Raw genomic sequence first — 20,069 nt, 5'->3', positions numbered from 1 at the left:
GCTGTAGCAGGAGAGTGGGGAAACACTGACAGAGGGAGCCCAGGGATGTGGGAGGTGCCTCCTCCCTGGAAACATCCAGGCTCAGGTCAGGCAGGGCTCTGAGCCACCTGATGTGCTTGAAGATGTCCCCGCTCGTGGCGGGGCACCAGGTCCAGATGAGCTCGACAGGAGCCTGCCAAGCCAAAGCAGGCGAGGATTCTGCTTGCTTTGCGTGTGAAAAGCAGCGGGAGTGGAGATGATGGGAGGGGGGCCCCACAAGAAAAGCCCTCCCTGGCGCTGCCGTTTCCCCCGCAGCCGCTTGGCATTCACCTGCAGCAGCTCCTGGGCAGAGTAGCGCCGCTCCTCGTCCGGCTCCAGGCTGCACTCGAGGAAGTCCCGCAGCAGAGCCGACAGGCGCCTGGGCTCCTGCAGCTGCGGGGTCCCGTTCTGCCGGATCAGAGCGCGAGCCTGCAGGAAAAGCAAACACAGCGCTCTGACAGCTTCCTCCACACCCACAAGTGCTCACATCCAGCACGCTTGCTCTGCCCCAGCTCCCCGGGCACTTTCCTCCCTCGCAGAGATGCTGCTGCTCACAGCTCATTCTTCTGGGCCAACCAAAAAACCCAAACCCTGGTGCAGCCACAGCCATTGCAACATCCAAATGATCTTGCCTTCAGAGCCGATTGCATTGGCTGACTTTGTCAGTAGGAACCTCCATCAGAAATAGCCCACTTTGCTTCTCCAAATACAGACACCAGCTTTACAGGCCATTTTCAAGAGTCAGGGTGATCTGCCTGTGTTATTTCAAGGGATTCTTACATCAAATGCATCTCTGCAGTGCCACTGACACTCAAGTAAAAGCATTCCTGATGCCCCATCCCAGAAACTGCCAGGCAAGGAACAGCAGGTTTGTGTGGCTGAAAGCTCAGGCTTGGTGACACAGAGAAAGTAGCTTGGACTAGGAAAGAAATATGTTAGACTGTGGGGATGTTAAACAATCATCTTCATGTTGTAGACAAGTTTCCCAGTGAGAAGAGCCAGGGGGGAGATCACCTCACAAAACCTCTTTTAGAAACTCCTTCAGAAAACTTGTTGGGTTTGGGTGTGGGTGTTGGGGTTGGTTTGGGGTTTTCTGCAAGACAACATTAGAGCTGATGCACTTGCTTCATGTATTTGGGTCATCCTCACAAGAGCTGCAACAACTTAAATCCCAAAGCAAATTGTTGCTGGAGACTGCAGAATATTTGTCTGTGTTCAGGCTCAGGTGCTGTGGGAATTCCCTTCGCGATGTGCAGAAACCTCCAGCTGCTCCTCCCAGTGCAGGGTCACCCTGTGCTCACAGGCCTCTGCAAAGCCTGGAGAATTTGCCTCTTACCATGGCCCCCGTTTGTTGGAAGTAAGGAGGTTCTCCTTCCACCATCTCGATGGTCACAATGCCAAAGGACCAGATGTCCACCTTGGGGCCGTAAGGAGAACTGGTCACAACTTCTGGGGCCATCCAGTGAGCAGTGCCCACCATGGAGCTGCACTGGTCCTGCTCAGGGCTGAGCTGAGCGCAGAGGCCAAAATCAGCTGAGGACAGAAACAAGCACTGTCAAAGGCAGCTGCAATGAGGAAACCAAGCACAAAGATTCCCCACTCTCAGTCTGAGAATGCAGTGCTGAATCCAGCTAGAAAAGTCCTCAGGGCTGGAGGCAAGGAAAGATGGAACTGGACCCTTAAAGAAGCCCTCAGCTTTCATGCTTGGCTTTTACTGATTTCCTTTGAAGCTTTAGATTGCAACTCCTGCCCCTCTGGGAGGGCCATACCCAGAGCAAAGGCACTCCTGACACCCTGCTCCTCTCCTGAGCTCTCTGCACGGGGCAGCCGCTCTCAGCTGGCAGCAGGGGCCGGGCAGTGCCACCAGCAGCACTTGTGGGGCTCTGGCCCTCACTGGGAAGCAGCCCCACAGCCGCACCCCGGGAGCGCCGTGCCTGGCCAGGAACACCCACCCAGCTTGACAGAGCCGTCCATTCCCAGAAGGATGCTGGAGCTCTTCAGTTCTCTGTGGATCACCCGGATGGAATGGAGGAAATCCAGGCCCTGCAGACACTGAGAAACAACAAGAAAACGAAAATAACCAAAAGGAGACACAGGGAAAAAAGGGAAAAAATCAATAGCTGGAATATATCACACAAGAAAGGACAGTTTAGAATTCTGCCAGCAGCATCTTTGCTGTGACAGCCCAGGAGTGCAGTGCAGACAGGTTCCAGGCAAAAGGTTCAAGGCAAAGCTGAGAACAGCAAATCAGATCCAAAAAAGACAGAGAGTGACTCGATCTTCTTGAGTGTGGCCCAGCTAGTTCAGTGATGAGGTTTCTCTTCACTCGAGTTTCGAGCCAGCATATGTTTGTGGGGTTCACTGATTTTCTTCAAGAATCCAAGTCTATAGAGTGAGTAAAGAAATCAGGGGGAGACTCTCTCTCTGTTTTGCATTCCACAGTTTATTTCTGTGAAGGGGAATCCAAAGGACGAGAGACAAAGGATTTGGGGTCTGGGGGGTCTCTTTTAACAGGGTTTCTCAGAGGGAGGGAACATCAGAGAAAGAACCAATTATTTTTCTCAGTTAGTACATCTTACAAACTTTCTACAAGTCAAGGTTTACACGCACCAAGATAAGAAATAACAGACACTAGCTTCTTCAAATGCCCACAAGGGTGTAGGAGTATTCTCCACAGAGGGGCAGAGGGGGAGAGAGGGGGGGGCTTGGTTTCCTGGCAACACAGGGGGGAAAGAAAGGGAAGGGAAGGTAAGCATGCCCTCTCAGCTTCCATAGGTCAGAGGCATTCTGGGACAGGAAAAACAAAGTTAGGAACTTCCGTGTTGGAAAGAAGGGCCTCTCTTCTCCCAACCCCGTGCTTTCCTGGGCTAAAGAAACTTCAAGCAGCTGGAAATGCCAGCAGGGTCCTCTCTTTACTCTATCCAGCCTCTCACCGTGGGGCTGAGGAGAGAAACTTCAGTAACCATGGTAACTTGACGCCAGGTAAACAATTAGGAGAAAGAGAAGCTGGGGAGGGGGGGGGGGGGGGAAATCACAACTAAAAGATGGGAAAAGATACATTTCAAGCTATCAACTACAACAAACCTTGACCAAACAGATCATCCTGGTTCCCTGTGGGCACCTGGATGAACACAGGGGCAGGAACATCCATCAGAACACAGACCAACAATGGGAATTGCAGATTGATAGCCCCTGAAGATTCACCAGGATGCAGAGATACACCTGCAGCCCCTGGAGAAGCCCATGCCTGAGCAGGGGAATGCCTGAGATGAGGCTGTGACCCTGGGGGACACCTGTGGACAGAGGGGACCCTGCTGGAGCCGCCTGTCCTGGAAGGTCTGACCCTGTGGCAGAGTGACCCACGCTGCAGCACTGTGAGGGGGCTGCTCCCCATGGAATGGACTCAGGTGGGAGAAGTTCCTGGAGACCTCTCTGGTGGGAGAGACCCCAGAGTGCAGCAGGGGAACAACTCCTGTGCCTGGTCAGCAGGAAAAGCCAGGGAGATGAACTGACCATGGTTCCATTCCCTGTATCCCTGCACTGCCAGGTTAGGATGCAGAGTTGGAAGGAGGGAGGGGTGGAAGGAAGGTGCTTTTAAGGGTCTTCTTATTCTCCTGCTCTGAGCTTATTGGCAATAAATGCAATTTATATCTCCTGTTTTGCCCGTGCCTGTGTTTGATGAGGAAACGCTCCCGGGTCCTTAACTCATGAACCCTTGGTTAAATTTTCTCTCCCTGTGTGGCTGTGGAGGGCAGTGAGAGAGCAGCTGTGGTGGGTGCCTGGACTCGGGCCAGCATCACCCCACTGCAGTGGGACATGTCCTTGTGTGGCCCTGTGCTATGGTGCCACAGCTGCTGTTGCTTTTGTCTCCCTTATGATTTTATCTTTTGCATTAAATGCTTGTGAACTGCCCCTGGTGTCCCTCGTGTTCCCTCGGCACCGGTACCCCCGTCCCTTCCCCTGCTCCCCGTCCCACGTTCCATCCCGGCTGGCGGAGCCTTGGAGCTGCCGTGGGGGCCGTGGGGCTGCCCCGGGGGCTGCGCCCCGAGCCGGGGCCCCTTCCCAGTGCTCCCAGTGCTGGATCCAGCCTGGAGCAGCCAGCGAGGGCTTCAGCTGGGACGGCAGAGAGGCGCTGCTGGGGGGTCCCGGCTCACTTCGCTTTGGTTTTGGTATTTTTGGGAGTTTTGTGCAAGAAATTTCTCCTCTCCTCTCCTCCACTCAGCCAAAGGGGTTTTTGGGGGGGGGGGGGTTTCCCTTTTTTGGGAAAAATCAAAGCGATGCACTGATGCTCCTAATTAGACGTGGGAGAAGTGAGGCTCCAGGGCTTCCCGCTGAGCCGGAGCCACCCAGCAGCCAGGGCTGGGCAAGGCGGGCCGGGAGCTGCGGAGAACTTTGTTTGTGTTGGGAGCTCAATGGCGGCTCGGGCCGGGCCCGTTCCAGGGCTGTTCCTCATCCCCGCCTTTCCCCTCACGCAGCCCGGGGCGGGCCCTGAGAGCGCGGGGCGGGGCTGTGCCGTGTGCAGAGCCCGCCGCTGGCTGCGATTGGCTGCTTCTGCCGTCACTCGTGGCTCTGGCGCGCGCTGATTGGGCAGAGCGGGGACAAGCCCGGCCCCGCTGGCGCCCCCAGGGCGGCCGTGGGGCAGGAGAGCCGCCAGTGCCGGAGCGTCTGTGCGGGCCCGGCAGCGGCGGCAGCAGCGGCCGGAGCCCGGTGAGGCGGCGGCGGAGCTCGGAGGCGGCCCCAGCCATCGCAGGTGGGAGCCGCGCTCGGTTCTGCGGGGGCTCGGGGCTCGCTGCGGGCCCAGGAGGGGGCGGCAGGGGGCTGTGGCGGGTGGCTTGTGCCGTGGCCGGCCCGTGTTGGCCCTGGGCTGAGGGCGCTGCGGGAGCGGCTGCCCGCGGTCTCCTTGCCGCTGGGGCCTCGGCAGGAGGCGGTGGCGGAGCAGCGCTGGCTCGTCCCGCTTCGTGTCGGGAGGCCGGAGGTGGCTGCGCTGTGCCCGGGGCTGGGCGGGAAAATTCCCGGCGCCAGAGGTTTGTGTGGCCCAAGGAGCCAGAGGAGTGGTGTGCAAGTGACTTTATTGCTGCCCAAAGGGAGAGGCCATGGGCCATTTGCCGTGCGCTCTCTCCAGTTGTTGGAGGACGCGGCCTCGTTTTTGTCCTGATTTTCCCGGCCGCATGTCCCTGTCCCTTTGCCCAACACTGGCGGAGGTGCTTGGAAGGTTCAGCCTTCCCGATCCGCCTGCTGCATGTCCTTTTTGTATAACACCCGATATTCCTGGCTCTGTGAAGTGTTTGTTCTTCTGGAAGTTCAGGAATGTAGCAGGACTTGGTCTGAGCAGCATTCCTAGTCAATTAGTAATATTTTTTGAAACTGGTGGTTTCTCCCAGTGTTTCCTTATGTGCAAGTCCCTGGAACTATCTCCAAGCAGATTCACTCATTGCCTGTGTTTTTTCTTCCTGGGTGTTCTTTGGTTTTGGGATTGCTCTCAGTGCCCTCATTCTCTGTCCTTTTGTAGCCGTTTGTGGCTCAGGAGGCCTGGCTGCCACCTGCATCCCCTTGCTCAGCTGCTGAATGAGCTGCACTCAGCAAGGTGTGGTGCATGGTAAAAAGATGAGAGTTGCTGTAGCACATGAGAGGAGAAACAGCATTTGTTTAACCCATGGTCTGCCAGGGAAGCACAAAACCGTGTCCCATTCCCATCCTTTCCACGTTTGGACAAGTACATGAGCTGCTTTGCTGTTTCCTTTTTTTATCTGTTTTACTACTTTTCCATTGCCATCTATCTGCCAAGAGTAGTTTGAGTTACTTAAGTTTTCCACAAACTCTGCCTCGATTTTCTGCTAAAAGATAATGTGATCCCATCTCATGGTGAAATGTTGTGTTCCTCATCTGAGTGGATTGGTTGGGGGAAGGTCAGGAGCTGGAGCTGTCTGGTTGGTTATTATTTCAATGACATCCTGTTATCTAATTATGCTATTGAAATGAGAAACTGATTCTTTGGTACCTGATATGAATTCATCAGGGTTCCCAGGGTCTGGTCCATGGTGTTGCAGGATTTGTTCTGGTGATCGTTCGTCTTTTCCCCAGTTTTGGGTGCTCCCTCCTGATATGCGAAATAAAAAGAGCTCTATAACTCGCAGAGTAGTTATAAGAGTAGGTATGAATTTATTCAGCACTGAGATGCATGGGGGATATCTCCTCCGAAAAGCATGCACACCTTATTGATTTGGTTTTCTCTTTTTATCTTTTTCAGACTAGGTTTACAAGATATGCCTAAAACACATTCATTTTTTAACTCTGCTTGTCCTCACTTCATCTTACAATTAACTCCATGCCTCTTTCATTCCTCTGGCCGCCTTTTGGAACTTTAAATCTGTTCTTTCTGGCTTAGGGTCTGAAGAATCTCCTTTATCTTGTGGTGCCTTTGTCTTTGCAACTTGTTTGTGTATTTTGGCTCCTTATCTTATCTTGCAGTCTGACTCTTTTCTTGTTCTTGTGGATCAGTGTGTCAGGGTATGGTTTTTGTCCAACTCCCCTTTTAGTCAAGCATTTCTTTGTGTTTATTTCCTAATTTTTAATTTCTGTTTCACTCCAGCCAGGGCTGCATCAATTGTCAGCTTTTCTCTCATTAAATCATCACATTCTTGGAATTCCCAACTGATTTCTCTGAACTTGTGGTGGGAAATAAAGCCCAATGGGTTTATTTATGATACACCCTATATAACATAGACAGAGACAGCACATGTTGGAGTGGGGACAGGGATGATTCCCCCCAACTTGTTTTAGTGAAGTTTTCACAACATTCTCCATTTTCTGTTTTCCTTTGCAGCTTAACCAATTTGTGCTGCAGAGTCAGATATCCTCACAATGGGCTGTGCCTTTATCTGTGCAAATTCCATCTGTGCAAGCAGGCAGAGCTTGGGCTGAGGGGCAGAGAGAATCAGCCCAATTCCTCCTGCAGGCAGGAAGCCCCTGGGCCGCTGTGCAGGCTTTGTCCCATCAGTGTTAATTTGCATTTCTAAAGCTCCTCTCCTGACTGCCTGGAACAAAGCTTCTCTTCCAGGGCAGACATCCCATGACTCACATGTGGCCACCCCACAGAATCTGCTATTTTTTTTTAAAAACAATATTTTCTTAACTATTTATGTGTTAAACCGCCAACTTTAAAGCTCTTCTAGTTTTCAAAGTGCAGCTTAAACGTGAACATTGAAAAACTCATACCATCATTTTGTCATCACTAAGAGTCACGTACAAATATAAAACAAAAATGAGAAAGCAATCAAGTGTTTTCTTTACCTTCTCCTACGACTAAAACGTGATTCTCACACCACTGGCCCAAACAGAACCGACAATATAGTACTAAAATTATTATGAAAATTTATTCTAACGGTGTAATCTTCACTGAAACTGTGAAAAGCAAATACTTTGCACAATGTCTTTAGAGAAATAAGGTGTTACTTGATTCTGGCCAGGATGTGCAACAGGAATAATTTCTTGCACACTTAGGCTGGGTGTGCAGAGAGAATCATTCCATGACACATGAGTTTGACTAGATTTTTCTAAATTTATACAGTCTGACCCAATAGAAATCCATTGGTTTAATGTAAATTGGTTTGAAGGTGTGGAGTTGTTAGGATTTGGTTTCCTTTTGCAGCCGGATTTCTGTGCCTGTGATGTGAATTAGGTGGGCACTCCTGGATTTCCTGCTCAGCCTTTTCCAGACCCGGTGTCTCCAGCTGTGCCTGGGGCAGTGTCTGGGGTGGATGTTGGTTGATGTTTGCTGCTGGGTGTTGATGTTTTGTTGATGGTCGTTATCTGGGGGAGAATCTTTTGGGCTATTCCCAGTCTGTTGTAAATTTCATCTCTACTGAGTGGTGGAACATCCCTTAAAAAAAGACACCTTTAAAATTCCTTTCCCCAAGGCAAATGCAAACCAAGTCCATTTAGAGAAATAAGATTTGAAGCCATTTTAAAGTTGGTCTATTTTGGCAGCAGCTAATCCCAGGCAGGGCAGAGTGTGAGTGTAATTGAGAGGCAGAGTGGAATTGTCCCGGTGCCTTCCCCAGCAGCTGTGGCGAGGGCAGGCACAGAAAGGGCTGAAGCTGCAAGAGTGAGAGCAAGGATTGTCCCGCAGTGGCTGGAGATGGCAAAGGAGGGTGCCCAGGCCGAGGATTTGAGCAGAGGATCTGTGGGCAGGCCCAGGGGCTTCCCCCGCTGGGGAGCCCTGGCTGCTGCTGCGTTGCCTTCAGTGCAGGCTCAGGGGTGGCCTGTTTAATATTCCCTTCCAGTTCAGATTTCTGAGTCTGCAAGAGCCATGGCTGGGGCATCACTCATTTTATTTTTTTCATTTTGTTCAGTTTTGTTCTCTTTCTTATTTCCACCTCATAACATTGAGGCTATCTGGGGCTAAAAAATTCACGCAATATTCTGGGTGGAAAAGAGAATCCTCGATCCAGCTCCTACAATTCCCTATTAATCCTAAGAATTGCTGCAGCTCCATTTTAGTCCTGGGAAACATTATTTCTGAGATTCCCCGAACCCTCTCTGAATCAATACACCACAAGCCTTCAGTCAAAACAGGTCTCAAATATTTAATCATTTTCTCTACCATTTGCTCTTCCTTTTTTTTTCAGACACTCAAAGCTGTTTTTTTGCCTGAAAATGAAGCCATTTCACAGAGGCTTCCTCTGCCTCTTCTCCTTGTCCTCCTGACTGGATCAAGTCATCCACATCCTGCATTAAGCCAGTCCCTGGGGGTGAGATCAATTCCTTTGATATTTCCTGCAAGGCTTGCCCCAATAAGGCCGGTGCTTCCGTGCATCCCTGCAGAAGGACCGTCCATGTCTTGAGCATTTTCCCTTCTACCTCTTGTTGCCAGCCCATGGCAGAATTGTGTTTGCATCCTCTGGAAGTGGGCAGATCCCCAGAAAGCATCTTTTGCATCAAGTTGTGAATGGCAGCAGTGTGAGGAGGGCACCTGGTTGAGGATGGTGTAAGGATCTGAGAGTGTGGGGTGCCTCGGTTTCATCATCTCATTTCTTCTTCTTGGGTCCTGCAGCATTGTGTGGATTCCATTGGATTTCTTGTTTGGCAGGATAGGAGCATTCTAGGGAGCCATCCCTGGCTCCCCAAGCCGTGCCTTGAGCAGGACTCCCAGACAGGCTGTGAGCCCTTCCTTCCCTCCCTTGGAACAGGGGATTGCTTTTCAACACCTCTTGTCCTGGTTGCTTCAGGGAAATTTGGAGAGGCTCCATATCTAATTTTGCCAATTTCCCTGGGGCTGCCCACACTTGTGGGTTCACTTCAGCCGTGGCTCTGCCAGACATCTGACACAGAGGTACAACAGAACCACCCTCTGTACCACCTTTTGCAACATTAATTTGCATTCCCAATTTAGCCATAAAATCCCTTCCCAGTAAATTACAATCACAATTGTGAGCAAATAAAAATTCCTGCATTTCAAACCCATCCCCCACATCTGCTAATAGTGGCTGAATAAAACACACCTGCTCATCTTTCCCACTTAGTGTTTTAATAATTATAATATTCCCTAGCACCTTTAGGTGTAAGATTCTGAGTGGATGGAGAGGCCCCTGTGTCCATCAGGAAAGGTCTCCTCTGGATCCAGAGCCACCCTGAATGTTCCCAAAAGCTGCAGTGTGGTAGTTCCCTGGTGGAATGGGAGCTGTGAGACCGCTAAGAATCCGTGTCCATCAAGGTCTGGACTTGCTCGTGCTGAGGGTGCTCCTGTCTGTGCTTGCAGTGTCCTTGTGCCCTGCAGCTGGAAGGCTGATTCCTTGCCAGGGGCTGTTTGGGTGGGCTGTCCCCTGGCCAGGAGGGCAATGCCTGTGCCAGGTGCTTGTGGCCGAGGGTGTCCCCTGGGTGCTGGGGCCCCCTTGGGCCCTGGGCTTGATCCCTCAGGGGCTGTAGGAACTGTGCCATGGCCTTTGCCTTCAGCTTGGCCTTTTGCTCATCCCTTGCTGCATTCAGCTGCTGAGCCTTTGGGAGCAAGTGCTGCAGGGGCTTCTTGTGGCCCTGCTGCAGCCCCCCTCAGTGCCTGTGGGTGCTCATCCTGTGGCAGCTGCTGAGCTTTCTGCAAAATCCTTCCTTTCTCCAGAGACCCAGCACAAAATGCTTAAAAGATGATCTGGATCCTTGCAGGTCTAATCCCCATTTCTGAGCTGTTCCTTCCCGGTGCTGGCTGTGCTGAGGCTCCCCTCCCCAGCCCGTATCCCAGAGCCGGTCCCTGTCCTGCCGCAGTGTCCAAAGGCGGCCCCCCCGGCGGGCAGGGCCGGCAGCTCCACGGGGCCGGGCAGCGGCCGGGGCGTCCCGCAGCCTCCTGGGGGCCGGGGGCCACTGCCGGCCCTGCCCGGGGGGTGCTGGGGTCAGGCAGCGCCCGGCGCTGAGCCCCGGCTGCCCCACAGCCCCGGCCCGGCCCCACAGCTCCCCACAGGCCCCCAGCCCGTGCTCCCGGTGCCGCAGCTCTGCGCCCGCTCCTGCCGCTCCCAGCTCAGAGAAACCCCCTGAAATCCTGACCTCCTTCTTTTCCTGTCCTGGAAAACTGGGATACAAAGGATCTGAGTCCGCTGGCAAATTCTGAGGATAAGACCCTTCTGAAACACATCCCAATCCTCAGTATTTTTCTCTTCCTTTTCCTTTCCATCATCCTTTTTCTTACCCCATAGATTCCTCCTGCTCTTTCTTGCCTTAAGCACATTCCTGCACACTCCCCTTCAGCCAATCCCTTCCCAGCACACCAACCCCATCCATCCCCTGTTGTCTAAATCCTTTCTGGACTTCCCTTATTGCCCCCCTGGGTGTCCATGTCCTTAATTCCCTCTGGGAGAATGTGCAAACGACCTCCACATGCTCCCAGGGGACCCTTGAGAAATATTTTGGGGTCATCATCCCTTTGTCCAGGATGCCCTTCTAACATTCCATTTTCTTCCCTCAATGGTCCTACCTGGAGCCCACCTGTGCCCCCCGGGCCTTGGCGCCCCCCTTGAGGGGAATTTGGGGAGGTGGGAGGGGGGAGCGCCAAGGCCGGGCCCCCCCGCGCTGTGGTGGCGGGAGCGGCTGCAGTGGGGAGCGAGTGCGGGCGGAAGCGGCCGAGAGCCCAGCGCTGCCCCAGGCCGAGCTGGCCCAGCTCCATCCGTGCCCCTGCGGTGGGATGCTGTGGGACTGGGGGGGAAGAGGGAGGCGGCAGTGGGTGCTGGGCCTGGGGGCAGGAGGAGAAGGGGAGGAGAAGCAGAGTAAGAACAAAATGGTCAAAATATGTACCTGGGGTTGTGCAGAAGAAGGAGGAGGAGTGTGAGGATGAGTTGGGACACATGAGGAGGAAGAGCAGGACGTGGAAGAAACACAAGGTTCAGAGCAGGACGTGGAAGAAGCACAAGGTTCCTCCCTCCCTGTGTGTGCAGTCCCAGGAGTGTTGCCCTGCCCACAGTCAGCAGGAGACTGCAGAGGAGGATCCATGATTTTCACTGTGCTGAATCTTGGTGTTTCTGAGTTTTATTTGGCTAAATGTTGGTGCTTTGTCTTTTTGCAGGGGCTGAATCTTTCTGTTCTGGAGGAGGTTTTGCCTGAATTTGGTGTTTGGGTAGTTTTTGATCAGTGTTTTGTTATGTGGAGGATATTTGGGCTGAAACTTGGTGTTTTGGAGATTCTTACAGACACAAAATCCCCAATGACTTCCTGAGAAGAACTTGGACAAGGAGGAAATCCCAGTCCAAGGCGCTCGCCTCTTGTTTTTTTCCTCCTAACCGGGAATTTTCCTTTCCAAACCGTGTCCAGATGGAAGAGGAGAAAAAGCCCCAGAGATCCCCCATGAGGAGGGGCTGCAAACCCAGCCCAGGGAGCTGCGAGGAGGAAAGATCCCCCAAGTGCCAGGAACACGGCCAGAGATCCAGCCAGAGCTCAGAGCAGGGGGAGAAGCCCCACAAGTGCTTGGAATGTGGGAAGGGCTTCAGAAAGAGATCTAACCTGCTCCGGCACCAGAGGATCCACACTGGGGAAAAGCCCTATGAGTGTGGGAAATGTGGGAAGAGCTTCAGAGATATCTCTTACCTGATGAGACACCACGTGATCCACACAGGGGAACGGCCCTACACCTGCTTGGAATGTGGGAAGAGCTTTGGGTGGAGCTCTGACCTGAGAACACACCAGCGCATCCACACTGGGGAGAGGCCCTACGAGTGTCCCCAGTGTGGGAAGAGGTTTCAGACCAGCTCCCATGTCCTCCTACATGAGCGGATTCACACAGACGAGAGGCCCTTCCACTGCCCCGACTGCGGGAAGGGCTTCAAGCACAACTCCACCCTCACTGCCCACCGGCGCATCCACAGTGGGGAGAGGCCCTACGAGTGTCCCCAGTGTGGGAAGAGGTTCTCACAGAGCTCTCACTTGACCCAACACCAACGGAGGCACCAGTAAGGGAAGCCCTGCGAGTGCCCTGAGTGCGGGAAGAGCTTCGTGCGCTGCTCCAGCTCCATCCCCCATGGGAGGATCGGCGTTGGATGATCCCCAGTGACCCCCGTTGGGCAGAGCCCTGGTGATCCGTGGTCCTGGTGATCCGTGTTGGGAAGACACCTGGCTGGGAGGCTCCACATCTTCCTGGCTCCCTGTGGGCACCTGGATAAAAGCAGGGGAGTGAAAATCCAACAGGATACAAAATGGCAGTGGGAATTGTTGACTTTCAATCCTCGAGAACCTTTTGACTCAGGAGCTGTGTGGGCAGAGAAAAGGGGGTGACACCAGGCTTGGGGGGCCCAAGGGGAGCACACACGCTCTGTGGGGGGGGAGGAAACGACCCCCGGGTTTCCCCCTCACCTTCCTGCACAGGCAGAAGCCGAGCCCCAGTGCCAGGAAGACGAAGCCCAACATGGAGCCCCCGATCCCCTCGGTATCTTGCTGTGGGTGGCGTTTCATGGCATCCCTGGGGAATCTGCAAAGGTCAGGACCTCCAAAACCTCTCACAGAACCCCCAAGCTCCTCCAAGGACCCTCCCAGTCTCCCCCAGCCCACCCAGGACCCTCTGAAACCTCCTTGGGAGTCACTAATTTTACGCAATTAAGAATTTTAGAAAAATTGGAGATCTTAGCTAGAGATAGGCCTTGCTGGAAGTAGTTAGAGTTAATAATTGAGAAGCAGGATTTGAGATAATGAATCTCGGTCATAGGTAAAAAATTACTTTTCATTGTATGTTTGTTCAGCTGTGCTTATAATGAGAAAAGAGAAACTGATCAACGGGTTCAGGAAGATCACAGACCTTACATCTGGAAACCCATTTAAAAGTCACAAGGGAGGAAACTGGAGTTGTACCAAATGTCATTTGTAATGTCAACCATTGTAAAGGTAGAAAAGTGAGAGTGAGGAAGAGCAGTTTTTCTTCATCTCTTGATGACTCCTCGCCAAAATGACCCCCTCCTCAAATTAGGGAGCCAACCACGCAGGTGTAATGACATTTTAAACTCATTACCGTGCATTTTAATCCAAAGCAGAGCATGGGAGGTGTTAACATTATACATATGTATTAGTATTTTGGATATTTAAGACTTTTGTAAATAAATAGACACTGGAATCTTTTGTCAACTTGCAGTGTGTATTAAGGGGTGACTTCCTCGCTCGCCCAGTGCTGTGATTAAACATCCACTTTGTAACTTTAAACTGTTGGAGAGGTTTTTTGTCCATTAACAGATTGATGTTGATACTGGATCAATATTGCTATTTTGGTAAATCACTCCCAGTCTCTTCCCAGCCTCCCCAGGACCCACCAGAGCCCCTCCTGTTCCTCTCAGGATCCCACAGCCCCCTCCCAATTTCTCCCCACTGCCCCTGGACCCCCAAACTCTCTCCCAGTCCCTTCCCAGCCCCACCAGGACTCATGAAGTCCCCTCCCAGTCTCTTCCCAGCACAACCAACCTCATCCCAATCCCTGCTTTCCAATCTCCTTCCAGCTCCTCCAGGCTCACTCAAATCCCTCCCAGTGACACCCAGCACCCCCAAACTCCCTCCCAGTGTCCATCAGGACCCCCAGAACCCCATCCTACCCTCCCCAACATCCTTTAATTCCCTTCCCAGCCATCCTAAGCACCTCAATCCCTTCCCCAGTTTAAACCAGTCTATCTCAAACTCCCTCCCAGTTCCTCCCAGCACACCCCAATCCCCCTCTGGGCCCCCCCAGTGCCTCCCCCGCTGCCCCCGGCGCTGTGGGGGCCGGGCCGTGCCCCAGTGCCGGCTCAGGGGGTGCTCCAGGCTGACGTGCTCCACCTGGCAGCTGGAGCTGAGCCCGCATTGCCGGGGGCGGTTTCCAGCAGCACCAGGAGCTGCTGGCTCCAGTCCCCGCTGGGGAGCACGGCAGTGGCCAGCACGTGGCCCGAGAGCTGCTGCTGGCCCTGGGAGCAGCTCAGCTGGATGTGGGCAGGGGAGAAATCCATCAGGGAGCAGAGCAGGCGGCCGGGGCCGGGCTGGGAGCTCGAGGGCACCAGCGAGATGGACACGATGGGGGTGATAGTAAAAGGTTCTAAAATCTTAGAAAATTTGGAGACTTAGCAAGAAAGTTAAGTTTGCCAAGCCCTGGGAAAAGTAGGCCCTGGGAAATGTTAGACCTTGTGCTCGCTAAAGATCAGTTCAATCTGCACCTGTGTAATCAGTAGATGATAAATGATACAATTGTTAAATATGATTAGATATAATTATTGTTTAACGAACATGAAGAACAATGTTAGGAAGCTGGGGGAGATCACGAGAAATCCATGCTTGGATAAAAACAATGCGTACAATAGAACAATATAAGTTTTATAATTAATATGTAAGTTATATAAGGATGGAGTGTAAAAACATGTTCAACTCAAAACCAAGTCAGGTCAGATTTGGGTATGTGTACCCCTGACACCCAGAGCTCTTCAATAAAGCACCTTCATATAATCATTCTGTGATTATGTGTGTTCCTGAGCTCTAATATTTTGGCACCCCAGATGGGACCCTGTGAGTGCTGCTGAGCTCGCTCACGACCCGATCACGCTCCAGCCGGCACCGAGGGATTCTCGGGGAGCCCATCCGGCTGCGACCGTCTCCGCTGCTCACAACGTCCCCGGGAGAGAAAGGTAAGGTGATTTACTTTGGTTTGGGTGCCTGCCAGTTAGACACAGCGAAAGCTGCGCGTGGTTGGGCTAAAGGAATTCCTGTTGGTATTGCCCAGGCGCCGTCTGTCAGACGACTGCGAAAGCGTCGCAGGTTCGGCATTTGGTGTATTGTAGTTGTGACATGGAGCAGGGTTCTGGGCTGCAGTGCTCCCATACTGGGTACTTCTCCTTTGGGGTGCTTATTAGCACATTGGAAACAAGGTAACTTTGGGGAAGAATTACATAAGACTAAGTTAATTTTGGTGACATCTCCCACAGAAAAAGACCCCAGCAACCCCGTCTCATCTGTTGGTAGCTATAACCTCTTCTCTCTCTCTTTACTTTGTTTTCTTTATCTCTCTCTGTCTCTCTCCCCCTCTTCTCTACCATATAACCCTTGTTGTTGGCACTAAAATAAAGGTACATTATTGTTGTTATTATTTAAACTGAAATCCCTTTGTGTCCTTTTTGCACTCTGAGATCAAACAAACCTCTCACGAGTCCCACTCGCGTTCTTGAATCCTGACATTTAAACTGGAGTCACGGACAGGATTTCTGACAGACAGAAGGGGCTGCAGGTTTGTTGTGCAGTCTGTATTAGGGGAAGGACGTCTCGCTCCAGCCGCACCCAGCCCGACACTCCCAAAAGAGTGAGCGGTGTCTAGAAAGCAAGGGGGGCGACTTGAATTTCCCACAAACTGCACACACTGAGGTGAAAAGCACCCCACACTCACTTGAGGGCTCTGTCTGCAGAATTTCATAAAAGATCTCTTAGTGCAAAAGGGCAGGACTGTTTTTGTTCTTGTTGTGTGTATGAATTTTGACTGTTGTAGCAAAGAGACAACCAGAATTTTAAACTGAAGGAGTGCCTCCCAAGCAGATTTGGTCTTTTCACCCAAACAGGGAAGCAAAAAGTTGCGTGTGTGTGTATAATTTAAGTTTATACCTCCCTGTAGTGGTTTTTCCCTTTGTAAAAATGAATGAAAACAGCAGTGCAGAAGTTAAAGCTGCATTTTATGCATGTTATGCTCTGTTAGCAAAACACAATGCCAGACCTTCTCCAGGAGGGAAAAGTTGGTGCTCAATAATTGGTTTAATTTGGAAAATGTGATTGACAGAGTATGTTCTTTACAACATGAAACAAAATTTTAACTGGGCAAAAATAAAACTATACTCTGCTCAGTTTTGGGAGCTTGTCTTACAGCAGCTATAGAAACTCGCTGTAAGTAAAGAAGTGAGGAAAAAACTACAATAGACTCCCTCCAAAACCTAGTTAAAACTTTGCAAAAACAATTGGATGAAGAAAGAATTAAGATCAATCTGTTGCGAGCGGCCCTCCATAGTAAAATTCAAAGAATGCTGACTTGCTAAAAGAAACAAGAGAGGGAAACCCCTCTCATTAATCAAATTTACCCTCAAAAAGAGCTAACTTGGATAAAATTGTGGGGAACACTGCTGTCCTAGTTTGAAACCTCTAATTAAAACAGAATATAATTATATCAATGATAAAAATCTTGATCCACACATAACCACTAAAAATAGAAAAAAGGAAAAAAAAAAAGAAAAAAGAAAAAAAAAGAGGAAAAAAAGGGGAGTACGGGCGTCTCCCTCACGAGTCAGAGACAGAATACGTATTCCCAGTGTCTCTCACTGGAGGTGATCAAATTCGATTGAGGGAACTGGAATCCAGTGGGCACTGGGGACATGAAGTCTTCTTAACAGCAGGAGACAGACGTAACCCATGGTCCCTAACTCAGCACACAGCTTATTGGGCAGAGGGGCTTCACCCCTTGGAAAGGGGGGACCCTATAGCTATAGTGAGTACCCCAAACCAACTACTGAAAACATTCACAAAGCTGCCTGCTTGCAAATGATGCACAAAAGAAAATTAATTGCTGACTATGAATCACCAATGTTGTTACCTGTGAAAACTGAAATGATGACCCCTTTCATTCAAGGCCTTCCAGAATCACTTAAACCTACAGCAATTTTCCTCCAAAAACATAGCTGTAACCCCTGTGGATACACTAGGTAGATTTCTTGGGAACCCGACTGCTCAACCTGGTTCCACTGATCCTGGGTTTACTCCCTTCACCACCCCCTCTCAGCCCACAGGTTCACAATTGTGTTCTCCTGCTAGGAACCATAAAATTTGGACACGGAGAAAAGTTGCAAAAGAGCTAATTAATTACAGAAGAAATTACGGACCTGTAAAAATCCCAGAAGAAAAATCAGAGAAAGCAAAGGGTGTTAGATACATTGGTTCTCTTAAGGAAAACAAAGAAAAGAGAAAACAAATCTCCAACCGCCCATATTGGTGGTCACTAGAGATAAAGAAAGGGGTCCCCAGAAACATAATGGATGGCTTATCACTTAAAAGTTGAGTAAAGCAGTTTCTAATTGGCACTGTCCCAGGTTCACTGTATCAAATGCCCCATTGTATAACCCAGCACAGCTCCACAGGCTCTGGGCTGGGAGCCAAAGCAGTCTCCTTCTCAGCTTCTGGGAGAGGAGCCCAAACAGCTTTAGAATCAGGGAAACTGGTAACTCTGCCTCTCATGGGTGAGCAGAGAGGCAGAGGTTGGTTGTATTTTAAATGTTCACTAGAAATAACAAAACTGGAGATGTACTGATTATAACAATAGTGGGTCCTAAACGTGCACCTATTGCTTCTGTAGTTAACACTCGAGCCCAAATTTCTGTGTTGACCAATACAGACTAGTACAGGATTTGAGAGCAATAATAGAATAACTAAAGATATTTAGCCAGTGGTAGCTAATCCTTGCACATTGTTAACATCTGTAAAAGAGAAATAGAAATGGTTTACTGGAATTGATTTAGAAGATGCCTTTTTCTGCATACACCTTGACAAAGAAAGCAGGAAACTGCCTCTGAATGGGAAAATCCAGAAAATGGAAGGAAAACTCAGCTCACCTGGACACGACTCCCACAAAGATACAAGAACAGTCCAACACTATTTGGAAGCCAGCTGGTGAAGGAGCTGGAGATTTGGACTGAGAATGGGCAAGTACCAAGAGAACAATACCTGCTGTTACAGTATGTTGATGAAATACTGACAGCTACAAAAGAGAAAACAACCTGCATAAAGGTAAAAAATTGAAAATATTAAATCAGCTGGGAATGGGAGGATATAAAGTGTCTAAAGGAAAGGCACAAATTGCCTGACAGACTGTGATTTACCTGGGATGTGAAATCTCACAAGGGCAATAAAAGCTGGGTACTAATCGTATTCAAGCTATTTGTGCTATTCCAGAACCCCAGAACCTGCATGAGCTGCGAGTTTTCCTTGGAATGACAGGGTGGTACCGTGGATCATGGACTATGGACTAATTGCAAAACCCCTGTATGAAGCCCAGAAGACACAACCGCTTACCTGGGGCAAACCACAGAAGGAGGCCTTCCTCAGACTGAAGGAGGCATTGACAACAGCTCCGGTGTTAGGATTGCCTGATCTATCCAAAGATTTTCAGCTGTTTGTGCATGAAAGATCACACCCAGCACCGGGAGTGCTGACCCAACATTTGGGAAGCTGGAAAAGGCTGGTAGGCTGCTTTTCCAAACAACTTGACCACATGAGTGCCGGATGGCCTTCATGCCTGCGGGCAGTTGCAGCCACTGTGATGCTGATCCAAGAAGCCAGGAAACTCACGATGGGTAGACACACAGATGTCTATGTGCCACACATGGTGACCACTGTTTTAGAACAAAAGGGGGGCCATTGGCTATCTCCAAGCAGGATGATGAAATTCCAGGTAATCCTGACTGAGCAAGATGATGTCACACTAAAGACAACTAACCTTTTGAATCCAGCTTTGTTCCTAGGTACCACAACTGAAGAAGGCTCATTAGAGCACAACTGTGTAGAGGTAATAGAGTACACCTATTCGGCAAGAGAAGACCTGAGAGACATCCCACTGGAGCAGCCAGAGTGAGAGCTATTCACAGATGGAAGCAGCTTCGTGGAGAACGGGACCAGATACGCTGGATATGTGGTAACAACAGTCAGTACAATAGTGGAGGCAAAAGCATTATCACCAAATACATCTGCCCAGAGGGCAGAACTGGTTGCCTTAACCAGAGCACTAAAATTGAGTAAAGGGAAAAGGGTAAACATATGGACTGACTCAAAGTATGCTTTTGGAGTAGTGCATGTACACGGGGCACTGGGGAAAGAAGGAAGACTACTGTCTTCTCAAGGTACACACATTAAACATCAAGATGCAATTTTGCAATTGATAAAAGCAATACAAAAACCTGAAGAAGTAGCAATTATACCCTGTAAAGCACACCGATGAAGAAATTCCAAAATTTGTGAGGAAAATTGAAAAGCAGACTGGACAGCCCGACAGATTGCAACATAAAACATGCTCAGCTCAAAACCAAGATGGGTGAGATTTGGGTATGTGTACCCCTGACACCCAGAGCTCTTCAATAAAGCACCTGCATATAATCATTCCATGATTGTGTATTCCTGAACGCCAACACCGCCCCTCAGCCAATCAGATCGCGTCTCTCTGATGACTCATCAGTTGCCGGGCAGATCCACAGAGCCGAGAGCCCCGCGCTGGACTCGGCCTCCCAGTGCCGCGCACTTCATTCCCAGTCCCTCCCAGTGCCACCACAGTCCCGCCCAGTGCCACCACAATCCCGCCCAGTGCCACCACAGTCCCTCCCACTCCCTCCCAATGCCACACCATTCCCTCCACTCTCTCCCAGTGCCCCCAGCGTGTCCATCTCGCTGGAGCCCTCGAGCTCCCAGCCCGGCCCCGGCCGCCTGCTCTGCTCCCTGATGGATTTCTCCCCTGCCCACATCCAGCTGAGCTGCTCCCAGGGCCAGCAGCAGCTCTCGGGCCACGTGCTGGCCACTGCCGTGCTCCCCAGCGGGGACTGGAGCCAGCAGCTCCTGGTGCTGCT

At 50.9% G+C, this 20,069-nt stretch overlaps 1 protein-coding gene and 3 pseudogenes across 1 annotated transcript in view; 3 read left to right on the top strand and 1 right to left on the bottom strand.

Annotated features, from left to right (window-relative positions):
- Positions 1 to 20,069, top strand: part of LOC131588521 (zinc finger protein 850-like) — a 497,145-nt pseudogene that overhangs the window by 21,909 nt on the left and 455,167 nt on the right.
- LOC131588505 (zinc finger protein 208-like) overlaps positions 1 to 20,069 on the bottom strand; it is a 911,601-nt pseudogene that overhangs the window by 467,631 nt on the left and 423,901 nt on the right.
- The window catches only part of LOC131588609 (zinc finger protein 239-like), a 204,302-nt gene that overhangs the window by 15,716 nt on the left and 168,517 nt on the right, over positions 1 to 20,069 (top strand). The gene's annotated exons all lie outside the window — the stretch shown is intronic.
- The window catches only part of LOC131588643 (zinc finger protein 850-like), a 105,956-nt pseudogene that overhangs the window by 6,544 nt on the left and 79,343 nt on the right, over positions 1 to 20,069 (top strand).

This window comes from Poecile atricapillus, chromosome 26 (assembly GCF_030490865.1).
Source record: "Poecile atricapillus isolate bPoeAtr1 chromosome 26, bPoeAtr1.hap1, whole genome shotgun sequence".
In the NCBI taxonomy this organism is placed as follows: Eukaryota; Metazoa; Chordata; class Aves; order Passeriformes; family Paridae; genus Poecile; species Poecile atricapillus.
Note: the sequence above shows the minus strand (reverse complement) of the source record. Positions and strands in the feature narration are given on the sequence as shown.